The sequence below is a fragment of the Mixophyes fleayi genome, chromosome 1 (assembly GCF_038048845.1).
Source record: "Mixophyes fleayi isolate aMixFle1 chromosome 1, aMixFle1.hap1, whole genome shotgun sequence".
NCBI lineage: Eukaryota > Metazoa > Chordata > Amphibia > Anura > Limnodynastidae > Mixophyes > Mixophyes fleayi.
The window spans coordinates 220,250,081-220,261,101 of record NC_134402.1 but is presented as its reverse complement, the minus strand read 5'-3'; positions in this window follow the sequence as shown (position 1 = coordinate 220,261,101).

The following is an 11,021-nucleotide window of genomic DNA, read 5'->3' as shown; positions in this document are numbered from 1 at the left end:
CGATGACATTTTGTATTTTGTTACTTGACCACGCTGCCATCCTTACATGAGATACTAGACTCTTACAGTAGAGACTCCTATTATAAATTGAATACCACAAAGTCAGATGCCCTACCAATCAACCTCCCCCAATATAGAATAACAGATCTTGGGACAAGCTTTTCCTACTCTTGGAAGACTGCGTCGTAATTATACAGATTACCCCTACGTTAGATGACATTCTGGATCGCAATTTCACGACATTGATTCCCCAACTCCTTTCTCTGACGAAGTCTTGGATGTGCAGCGAGGTCTCCTGGCTAGGTAGTCTTGCAGTCTTCAAAATGATGCTGCTACTGAAACTCATGTATCTGTTCCACACTCTACCCTTGTCTCTACCAAAACTGTTACTTGCTAGACTAAACTCTCTCATGAGCTACTATATCTGAAAAAACAACCTCCCTCGGCTAGTTCTCGCACGTCCCTATCTAGACTGAGCGGTAGACTGGCACTTCCAGATCTGACTAGATACCACTCTGCATATATACTAACCCAGCTTAGAGACTGGGCCCTCCTGTCACATAGAAAACTCTGGGTTGACATGGAGAGAGCTCTCAACCCTCACTTTCTCTTACAAGACTTGCTCTCTGTACCCACACAGTGGCGCGCTTCTGGCACGACTCTTCTCTGCCTAACTAGAGACTCATTGAAGGTGTGGGACAAACTTGTGGAGGCATCTTCTGCTCTTGCTCTTCCCACCAAAACCAGTCCATCATGACACTAACCAAGCTTATTAATCTGACATTATGGAGGATTAATGGCATTGATTCTCTGGGTACCCTTTTCAATGCTCAAGGCATGCTGTTCTTTCTGCAGTTGCAAAGGCAATTCCATATCCCCGCTATAGAGTTTTACAAATATCTGCAAATCAGTCATTGGGTGTCATCCCTCTCAAGACACGGTCTGACCCTCCAATCCCCTCCAGCTTTATATTTTGCAAAATTAACAACGGGTGATAATAAAGCAGGTATTAACTTCTGATATGGGATCATATCCCCAGAGCTCTCTTTCACTAAAACACCTAGCCAACTCTACTGGGAAACAGGGTTTCAAATAAACCATACAGAAGTACAATGATATATTAATTCTTTTTGCATGTCTAAATGTCTAAACCATACTGAAATGTTTATTGAGTTGATTAACCGACTATATCTTACTACTCCTAGACTGCATAGAATGCGGCCTTCCCACTCTGTTACGTTGGCAAAAATAAAGTAACACAGCAAGAAGAGGACAGTTTAAACAGCATGGTTTCCACAAGTATGCATTAAAATCATCTTCATTTATATATAAAAAAAAAAATAATAAAGAATAGCTTTTTATCATTCTATATTTTTTCTCATTTCATTTAAAATATTATTTTTTATATGTTGTGATGTAACAATTTATTTTACAAACGCTTGTGCATATACTGTAGTGTGTTCTGACTGTCTACATACGGCAAGTAACGTTTAGCCAGAGCATATGTACGCCCAGATTCAAATCGAAATGCATCTTGAGATATGCTTTGATTTGAATACGATCGGGACTTTGCTCAAGCTCCATGGAAGGTACAGACAAACACAAAGGTCCAAACATGATCAGACACATGCACATGTGTCTGATCATTTTCACAATTTGCAATGTTGTGTCTCATCATTTTTGCAATTCTTATAAAAAAAATACAACTTAATTAAATTTCAAAAGTAATTTCATTTTTCAATTATCTAGTCATAGAGAAAATGAACCGTGAACAAAAGGAGACCCTGGATATTGGAATGACACATAGCCACTGTGTGCCTGTATGTGTGAGAAGCTGTGACGGTATACTACAGAACTATTGCACCCAGAAACATTGGGTATGTAACCATTATCCATTTATGTCTGCAACTTTGGTGACTAAGGGACTTATTTACATTATTATCGCAGAAATGACAGATGACTTAACAGAGCAATTTACTATTAAAGTCATGTCAGGACAGCGCATCTGACTGGAGCCTGTCCCAGCAATGTGTCTATAATAAAGAAAACTCTGGGTTCTTTTACTGCGCATGCACGACCTAGGGGTAATTTCCGTTGTTTAACACAGGAGAGAGCAGGAAGGCTGCCGGAGAGGGATCCAAATATCCCTCTCCTGCGATGCTCTCCCCATAGGATTAAATGGCTAACGCTCTCTTCAGATGGCTTTAGCCATCAGGGTCGAACTCCAAAAAGCAAATCTTTTCGGAGCTTGATCAATTTGCCCACACTGCAGTTCCCACTGAGTACTATGGGGACTGTGGTATTGTGCGGTACTTTTCCTAATGCAGGAGATATCTCCTTGTATTTACTAACAGGTAACTAAAGGAATTGTAGCTTTATTATTCCTTAAAACAAAGACATATATACAAACTATAAAGCATAAAGCAGTTTAATTTTTTTGTTACTAACTACATGTGATGTGCGCAGAAGTTGCTAAAGAAGTTTTATACATCTCTGAAATCTATACCAAGGACAGTTTTCAAAAGAACTCATCTCATGAACAGTTCTAGAGCATATTTACAAGGACACAATAGTACCTTACACCAGTAAATAGTTCAGTACATTTTGGACAAAAAACAGGCCACAGTATATATCTCAATAAAAATAAAACCACTTAAAATAATTTCTCCAATGTTCAGAATAATGGCAACTGAATGTTTATTTTTCCACAATTGTGAAATGGTTTATGAACATAGAAACACTCAATAATCAAAACAAAACAATATTGACTAAATCAATTATGTGTTTTGTAAATTATAATCCAGCATGATTTTCATCTGCTATGATAAAGTCAAAGAGCAACCCTCCCAAATAAAGAGTATGCACAGCACAATACCAGCATATGATTACAGAAACAAGAAAAATCTAGGTAAATCTCCCAATTGTAACTGTACTGCCTTGTTTGGTTCAAAATACTACAGAGATGGCCAAAGCACATGCCATGGCTGTGTAACGGATTACTGGATACACTACTAACCTTCATTAGCGCTGGCTTACCTGAGGCGCGGAGTCTAACGATCTCCCCGGTATTCACCACGAACCGCCGCAAAGCGGGATGGGCTTTGCTGCCAGGAGTCGCAGGTCGCGGTCCTCAGGTTTGCCTCAAGATGTAGTACAGCGAAATAGGAGCATGATGAGAATAGTCGGACAGGCCGGGTTGGTACACAGGTAGGCAATGCAGACAGATACGGGAGACAATCTCGGAGTCAATCAAACCGGGTCGGTACACGGGTCACCAGAACAGATGCGAAGTCAGCTAGCCGGGTCGGTACACAGAGATGGCAGATAAACGTGTAGAGGAAGGAGCGTCAGACAATCCGGGTTAGGAGCACAAGCAATCAGGAAGGTCAGCAAGCTGGGTCGGTACACAGCGGTAACAGAGTCCAGAAGGGTTAGCAAGCCGGGTCGGTACACAGGAGATCAATACACACAAGGAGCTGAGACCAGGAGCACACAGGAATCAGGAGCCAGGAACAGGTAAGTTGCTCTGACACTTCTAGAGTGTCAGAGCGCTGTTTAAATAGGAAGTCCAGATTTGAATTCCCCGCCCAGGTCTGGCGGTCATGTGACCGCCGAACCCAGAAGTGCGGCTTCCGGGTCCGACGGAGCGGCGGGGGAGCGGAGGAAAGGTAAGCTACTTTATAGTTATGTAAACAAGATTAATGTTTAGTTAATCACTGCCTCTTCAAAAAAAGTAAGTACATCTGTCACCTACAACAAAAACAGTGTATGTAATTTACACTTGGGGCCTTATTTATGTTCAGACTTTCGTTCATTTGTGTAGAGTGTATCACATGAAATAGCTCTGTATCTGCTCAGAAGCGAACTCTACGATATTAAAGTCAATTGCATGCAATTCATGACTGATGCAAATTACACAACTGCCTATGAGGTGGAACAGAAGAGAGAAGGGAAAGACTAATGAAGGCCATGTACAGTAAGAGGTTCTGTTGCAGAAATGCCTAATACAAATCCTGGCTTTGTCGTAAGTGTGTTTATGGTTTGCACCAGCTCCAGTTTTAACACCTGACTGGACCTTTAGGAATCGCTCAGCATGATGTCTGGCACAAGGAGACCATGTGATGACTGGCTATATTTTATATAGACAACATAATTAAGTTTTCAAATATGCCACTTAAAATCAATAAAGTAGTGCTCAACCACATATTCAATTGTGTGTTGAAGGGCAGCTCATAAGTCAAATTAAGAATTCTGCCACACAGACAATTTGAGGAAATGAGTATAAGCTCGACTAAAAGCCTATAACCTGGCCTGTTTGCTATCAATAGATGGGTAAATTAATAGAGGATCTATTAATATTAAAATTGGGACTGTGTGACACTCCACAGAAAAGTTAGGTCACATAGTAGAATTGAGTAGTAATTAGAGATGTTCACTGACCCCCGTGTTTTGGTTTTGGATCTCTATTTTTTTGAAAAAGTGCTAAAATATGCAAAAATCACATATTTTTGCTCTTTTTTTGTTCTTACATTATCATTAATCTCAATAACACTAATTTCCAGTCATTTACAGTCATTTACAGTCATTTACAGTCAATTTTGACCACCTCATAGGTCACAATATTATTTTTATCCACTTTCGCACAAAGGCTGCAGCGACCTGGCTGAATGCTAAGCAACAGAGCAACGACACAAACACACGACAGTTCATAGTACATCTAGGAAACATTGACACACAGCAGTGGCAGAAAAGAAAAGTGGTGCAAGATGGAATTGTCCTTGGGCCCTCCCACACACCCTTATGTAAGATATTAAAAAGGTCATGTACATTTTAACAAAGCAAGCACTCCAGTGACAAGAAGTGCCACTTTTGTGGCTGAAGTGCTTGGTTTGTTTGGGCCCCACAAAACAAGCTACCAATAGCTTAGCTGCCTTAAGCCCAACAGTGGTGTCAGTGAACTCTACATTATTAAACCATGTCTGCTCGTGCTGCATCTTTAATCTCCTTCTCTTCTGTGGATACCTCCCTCTCATCCCTGAAGAACTGCCAAACTTATATAGACACAGGAATGGATATTACAAATGGAGTGTCATTACATATGCTTCAGACAGACTGTGACACAGAACATGTGGGCAGCATGGAATCCGTCATCATGGAATACTCTTCATTGAACAGAGATTTAAACCAATATACAGATGCAGATGAGGAGACCGTATTTACATTAAAACGTTACCCACCGGATGATATCCTCAATTTAAGAGAGCTTGTACACGAGAGATACACCGCGCTTCAGAAGTATAATACAGAGGAGGCCCTGCAGTAGGATGATAAATATGTCCAGTTTTAAGAACAGTTAAGACACCTGAGAAAACAAATGGGTGTATGACCTGCCCCGGCAGATGAAAATTTGGAAGATGAAGAAGAGGAGATCGCTGTCACCCAGAGCACTCCTATAACACAGTTGGAGATGGTGAACCCAGTGAAAAACAAAGTATGTGGTCAAACGTACAAGAGAGAAGCAATTGAAAGGATGATTGAAAACAAACTTCAGCACTTATAGCACATGTAGGTAACATTGGCACACAGCGGTAGCTGAAAGAAAAAGTGGTGCAAGATGGAATTGCCCTTGAGAATTTCCCACCCACGCTTATAATAGATCTTAAAAAGGACATGCACACTTTAACAAACCAACCACTTCAGAAACAAGGAGTGCCACTTTTGTGGCTGAAGTGCTTGGTTTGTTTGGGCCCCCGACAAAACAAGGTAACAAATGACTTAAGGCAGCTAAGGTAACAGTGCTGTCATTGAACTCTACAGTGGCAAGATGTTGTTGTCATCATCTTCAGCCTAATCCTCACCCTCATCAGTGTGTACATCATCCTAACACAATATTAATTCAACCCCGCAGGAAACCTCCATTACAGAAGTCTCTGTAACATAAATGTCAAAAACAAAAATGTAAAAAAAAGGCTTTTACCTTTTTAAAGAAAAAAAAAAACAACTTTAATAAAGTTGAAACTTTAGTGTAGAAAAACATAAAATTGCCAACATGTCATTTTACCCAAATAGTATTAAGCATTCCAGAATCAGCTAGCTTCCTTCTCTCAGCTAATTAATCCCGGCTGGAATCCCCCATTACAGAAGTTTCTGTACTTTGATCTAAATGCCAGTAAAGGCCCTCCTGGTGGAATTTATAGTTCATTTTACAACAGAGCTGTCATGATTAATTTCGGGGAATTCTTTTAGACCAGACCAAATGTCAAAATGTTCTGCTGAATCATCTGCATCATCCTTGGGTCTCTTAGACAAGCTTATTTTTTTCCTAGCAGCAGTAGCCTGAGAAACTGAAGGAGGGGATGCCGTCGTGTCAGGTACCACTTCAGCTGTCAACTTGATCAACAGGAGCTCACTGCATCTCTTGTGATCCTCGACAGTGGGAAATAAAGAGAAGACATAGCTCTTAAACCTGGGATCAAGCATAGTCGCCAAAATGTAGTGTTACGAGTTGCAGAAGCAATAGAAGTACTTCATCTACAAGTCCGACATACTTAATTTCTTTGTTTCATCTCCTTCAATTTTTCAAGGTGCTTTTCCTTAAAGTATAATTAAGGGAATCACTTTGCTCAAGCTATCAGTGTCTGAACTCAGCTCACAGGTGACTACTTCGAATTGTTTCAGCACCTTGCACAACACGGAAAGTATTCTCCACTGCGCTGGACTAAAATACATTCCCCTTCCTTTCCCAATGTCATGGCTTGTGGAGTAAGCATGGATGAATTTTCGCTGTTCCTCATCCCCACAATCATATAAAGTGTGGAATTCCACCTTGTTACCACCTCTTACTTCAGTTGGTGGCAGGGCAAAATAAATTGTTCTTGCAGATGGTGCAATTTCCTACATGCTGTTGCAGAATGATGAAAATGTCCCAAAATTTTTCAACCCACAGACAGCATCTCCTGCAGGTCCCTGTCATTTTTCAAAAAGCTCTGTACCACCAAGCAGAATGTGTGGACAAAATAGGGAATGTGATGGATTTCACCCAGCGGTAATGCTCTCAAAATATTGGTGGTTATATCATAAATGACATATCCTCAGGAGAGTCCATACGGTATAAGCCATGTTGCAATGACATCCCTTAGTTTTTCAAACAGGTTGTCATCAGTATGCCTCTTAGTGAAACCGCTGATATACAGAGTAGCCACCCTCTGAATAATCTGTCGTTGTTGGGTACATGCTGCTGCTGTTCCTGCAGCTGAAGGCAATTCACCAACTCTCTTAACCTTCTCGCCATCACTGAAACCTTCCTCACCTCTTCTGACACCATCTCACCTGCAGCTCTCTCCTATGGGGGCCTCTCCTTCACCCACTCCACCAGGCCGGATGAGCGTCAGGGTGGCGGAGTGGGCCTCCTCCTATCCTCTAACTGCACTTTCAGGGTCATTCCCACTGAACCTTCCTTCTCTTTCCCCTCCTTTGAAATACACTCCATCCGTCTCTTCTCCCCCATCCACCTCCGCATCTCTGTCATCTACCGTCCCCACGGCCGAACCTCCCTTTTCCTGGACAACTTTGCTGCCTGGTTCCCCCACTATCTTTCCTCCGACCTACCCTCCATCATACTTGGCGATGCATGGGGCTTGATCCACTATGTAGTGGTTGATTTTGCATGCCCCCACTCACCTCAAACCAATTGCAATGAGTTGACATGAAGTTAGAAGGTACAGGTTAGTACACCAATATGTACCAGGGGTGCTGAGGCTGTCCCAGGAAAAGGTGCCTTTCTAGTTTTTCCAGCTGTTAAGGGACTTGCTGGAGCTGTTGCCCAGGGCTATGTGTGTATATGGGATAACTAAAATAGTTGGGCTGCACTTCTCTCCTGCCTTTGTGACCATGCCTACCTCATGTGCCTCACCTGCCTCCTGCTGGGACTGACTAAACATGCTTCCCCTGTCCTGCCCTTCTGCCACCCCCCCTCCTTGTATGTCCTGTTGGTGAATGTGTGAGCTATGACCGCCTAACACGGCTTACCCTGGCTAACATTGGAAAAATGTTACAATTATGCCTTGTTCATGCCCTGAAGCCGTTCTCATCTGCACCAGATCCTCCTTGTCCAACATGGCAGCGGAGCTTGTTGCTCTAACCGCAACACCTCCCATCTGCCCCTGTTGCATTGTTGCAATGAAAGGGTAAGGGGAATCAGAATGCGAGTCAGTATGCATACAAAGAACAGGCAAATGAGGGAATATATATATGACCAGAAAATGCTGAGAAGATAAAGAAAATGACTAGAGAAATGCTGCTGCACAGGCAACAAAGGGACCAGTGCCACAACACCAAGTAAGACAAGACTGAAAAGCAAAACCATAAAGGACAGTGGAAGATAAGCCAGACAAAAAAAATAGAAAGAAAACAAACTTAGCCCAGCAAGGAAAGAAATCAGAAGAAGAATAGACAAATGCAGAGCAGTTCATGTGGCAGAGTTCATGCAACAGAATCTGTGAAAATGTATAGATCTAGAGTCTATGGAAAAATGTGTATGTCCAGTCACAGATAATTCTGTCCTCTTCTTTCTTTATTTCTCTTTTATGCTTTTTATACCCCCTTTACTCCTCCATGGACCTACTTACTGCTATTTTTCCAGCTGATCCTAACACTAGTCCCCATTCTTCAGTTGTTCTTCCAAGCCCTCATTCTTTTAACACCTATAACCATGTGGTTGCCCCTTTCTCTCCCCATCCCCTCCCCTACAATCCTTTACCTACTGCCTCTAGATACTACCATACTACTATTGATTACAAAAAGGTGATCGACAATTGCCATAACTCGGCCCAATTCATCCCTCTGTCTTCCCATATTTTACACTGTAGATATAGCTATCATATTAATATATTAAGTCAATATAAATTATTCTACTTTGTTTAGGAAATAAGAACTCCAATAGCAACTGTTTATGGAAAAAAAGTAATGTGTGTTCTGTCTGATGATGGCATATTTCAGGTGCCAAGGACATGTCAGCTCATACTGGTTAGATGTCAGTATCACTCATTGTGTGTGTATTGTTCATGTCCAGAATTTTTTTTATAGGATCACAATTCAATATTGAAAATCCAGTTTCAGAAAGCAACTGTCCATAATATTAACCACTGTATTTCTAAGCTCAACTCTTTATTTCTCTAGAAGTTATGGGCTTCGCTTAGGTGTGAAGCATCTTGCGCCTAGGCATACACGTAAAAATATTGTTTATTGCATAGAGATGTGGCTTTAAAGTGTTAGTTATAAATGAAAAAGTAACATTATCATCATCACCATCATTTATTTGTATAGCGCCACTAATTCCACAGCGCTGTACAGAGAACTCAATCATATCAGTCCCTGCCCCATTGGAGCTAACAGTCTAAATTCCCTAACATTAGATTAGGGAATAAATTGTAAGCTCCTTTGAGAAGGGTCATCTCTCCTCCTGTCTTCACCACTTTTAACTCTGCTCTCCAACTACCTAGCCCTCCTCCTCGCGGACCCTCTTCCCCCCGTCCCCTCTCGCTCCCTCCTCTCCCCTCTGGGGTCTCCATGTCATCCATGCCCTCCCTCTTGGACTCCGTCGTAGGCGGATCTTCCCCTCTCCCCTCCCTGCCCCTCTGGCTGTGCTTTGAGCTCACTGGGTTACTGTGCTTATTATTTACTGTACTGTGCTGTCACACCTCGTATTGTAATTTCGTTTGTCCCTGTACGGCGCTACGGACACCTAGTGGCGCCCTATAAATAAAAATTAATAACATACACATACACACACAGACAGACAGAGATAGACTAGGGTCAATTTGTTGGTAGCCAATTAACCTACCAGTATATTTTGGGAGTGTGGGAGGAAACCGGAGCACCCGTAGGAAACCCACACAAACACGGGGATCAGGATAGGGAATTGAACTCATGACCCCAGTGCTGTGAGGCAGAAGTGCTAACCACTAGGCCACTGTGCTGCCCTACATCAACATCCTTGTTAGATGTTGAATTAATCTGAATGTAGGGACAACACCCAGAGGAGAGACAATTAACCCCTGTATGAAAGATGCTGTAAATGTTCCAATCATGCGGCCTAATTCCACTTCTTTTATTACTTGTTTCCTCACCACCTCCGGTCACTTCCTAACCAATTTTAAATTCCTTACCCTTGACTCTTCACTTCCCTTTCATAGGTAGCTTACAGACCTCGCTAAAACCCCGGTTCAAAAATTCTGCCTCTTTCCTCAGGGAGAGACTAGGGTCAATTTTTGAAAGCAGCCAATTAACCTACCAGTATGTTTTTTGGGAGTGTGGGAGGAAACCGGAGCACCCCGAGGAAACCCAGGCAAACACAGGGAGAACATACAAACTCCACACAGATAGGGCCATGGTCGGGAATCGAACTCATGACCCCAGTGCTGTAAGGCAGAAGTGCTAACTACTTAGCCACCATGCTGCCCTACATTACCCTATTTGTATACAATATAGAGTAATGAAGTGTCATATAAATCAGGTGGTGCAGGTAATCAGGAAGTGTTCTACATATTCAATAGGATTATTTTTTTCCGGTGCACTAATGTCCATGTAATAAAAACATTCACAAAGTGAGACATGTAATTAAAAGTGAAGAGAATATTGAAAACTGTTCTGCAACGTATTCACCTCATTCTGCATTTAGCCAGCACACCACAGCACACATCGTACCAGCTCTATTCATAGACAATCAAGTCTGCAAATGTAAAAAAAAGCAATACTGTGTGATCAAATATAGACTGAGTACAGTATGGGTGTGTTCATGTAACTATAACCGTGCAGGCCCGGCGCTCCCATTAGGCAAGGTTAGGCACTTGCCTAGATACGCCTGTCAGTAGTTGGACCTCCCGTGGAGTCCTTCTGCTTCACGGGAGGTTTCCGTCCTCCCTGAGCTCGCCTTAGGACACCGACGTTACTGTTTGACAGGTGTACCACCCAAGTCAAACTCTCCACCTGGGACTGTCCTTGGAGGGTGTCTTGCGGGTGCC